This window comes from Pseudonaja textilis, chromosome 13 (genome assembly GCF_049901715.1).
Source record: "Pseudonaja textilis isolate UNSWEBS1 chromosome 13, rPseTex1.2, whole genome shotgun sequence".
NCBI classification, from domain to species: Eukaryota; Metazoa; Chordata; class Lepidosauria; order Squamata; family Elapidae; genus Pseudonaja; species Pseudonaja textilis.
In genome coordinates, this window is record NC_142002.1 from 16,718,770 (window position 1) to 16,720,850 (window position 2,081).

Here is a 2,081-nt window from a genome sequence, read left to right on the forward strand (position 1 = left end):
GATGTCTCTATTTGCCGTGCATTTCTTCTTCTTCTTCTTCTTTTTTTTCCTTCAGTTTGCTTTTAATTCGGAAAGGGAGGGGGCGACATGCGCAGCTGCAAACAACTTAAATTCTCTGGCTCAAACAAGATAGATAGATTGTGGGTGGGGGGGTTATTTTGGGGGGGTTAGGGGGCTTCCTCTTCCTCCCACGCCTTGCAACCCATTCCTTGTTCAGGTGTGTGTGTTCCTTGCTGGCAACGGACACCGTCCCTTGCACACTTGCAGCTTCCTTGGTGTGCGTTTCCCGTTTTTGGAAATCAAAGTGTTGTAATTCTGGCTGCCTTTTTTTTTTTTCCCCTGGCTTTGAATGCCCCCCCTTCCCCCCCCCCCCAATTTCCTCCTAACCTCGGCCGTTTGCCCGTGTGAAAATCCCAATTCTCTTAATTCCACAACCGGTTCATTCATAGGACATTTTGGGCATGTGGGTTAAGGTCTCTGTGTGGAACATTCCTTGTTGAGGTGTCGGATCTTGGAAACCGCTGGGAAAAATTGTGGCGTTTGGTGGTGGTTGGTGAGGAAAAAGTGCTCGGTGCAGCAGATATTCCCATCTAGTTGCAAGAATCTGTAGCATTTCTTCCCCCAGTAACGTTAAGAGAGGTGGACTTCCAATTCCCAGAATTCCCCAGCCAGCTGGCTGGGGAATTCTGGGAGTTGAAGTCCACACCTCATCTTTGCTGCAGTTGAGAATTTGATCTATATAGTTTCTGGAGCTATTGAGTATTTTTTAATTTCCCCGAATGAGGAGGAAATCATGAATATCAAACTATATACAAGTCATTTATAGTCTCATATTTTCTTTTTTATAATAAAAATTACCTTCAAGCACGGTTTGGAAGCTGTTTATTACCGTATGGGAGCCTCTTGTGAGTTTTCCCAGCCTGCTTACGTGGCAGTATTTCTACTTTCAAATTCAGGGGGTGGGGAAAAAAAGCTGGATATACCCCCAAAAATCTAGCTGATTTCTCAAAGGGCTGATTTTCCGATACATTTCCCCCCTCTTTTTAAAAAAGAAACTTATTTTAAGTTTCCAAGGATCTGTCCAGCTAGTTTCATACGTGTGTGCCAGTGTCGCTTGTGGTTGTGTGTGTGTGTTAGGGACAGCCTGCTCGCCCACCCTGGCAAATATTTCCGTAACTGCAGGAAGTGTAGGGTTTTGCACAATCTGCTGTTGGATTAGGGATTTTCCTGCAAATGTGGAGTGACTCAGTTTCCCTGTTTGGGCAGCTCAGCTTTGCATCTGATGAGACTTTAAGACCTAGTTTTGGCTTACCTGCGGAGTTCCCGAAACAACCTCTTTCGGTATAAGGGAGAGAGAAGGTTGTTTTTGCTTTGTGACTTCCTACCTGGAATGAAAGTTCGGAATTCGTCAACGGGTTTTGGAAAGGTGCAACTACATATTTCTTCCCCCCAAATTTCTGCGTTTCAAGTGCAATGCCCCTGTTGCTTGAATGATTTTTTTCCCCTGCAGTCTTTGCATGCTCCCAATAAGACAAGGGCCTTCAAGTTTGACAGCTTGGAAGACCGGTGGATTTCCCAACTCCCAGAATTCCTGAGCTAACATGACTGGAGGAGGAATTCTGGGAGTTTGAAGTCCACCAGTCTTAAAGCTGCCAAGTTTGAAAACCTCTGCAGTAAGACATGACGAAGTGCTTCCAATCCAGTTAAGATGAGGATGTGTGTCTCTGCATGTGTGTCTGTGTGTGTGTATCGATCATTTTTATCATCCCTGCTTGGAACTAGCTTGATGGGACAAGGGGTCCATTCCTTGGAGAGTCCCATGGAATAAACCCATTCTATCTCCTCACATACGTCTCATGCTCGGCTCTTTCTCTCACTATTTTGCCATTGCCCCTGTATTATTATAACAATAGGGTTGTTTTTAATGAAATGTATATAGAAGCATTGTTGCACTGTATCTTCTACTAACCCTGGGTATTCATGTGGGGTCAGGAGGGGGAGCTTCCTAAAATTGGGATTTGCAAATGGTTTAAGCCAATATTTCCCGACCCTAGCCACTTGGGAGACGTGTGGACTTCAAC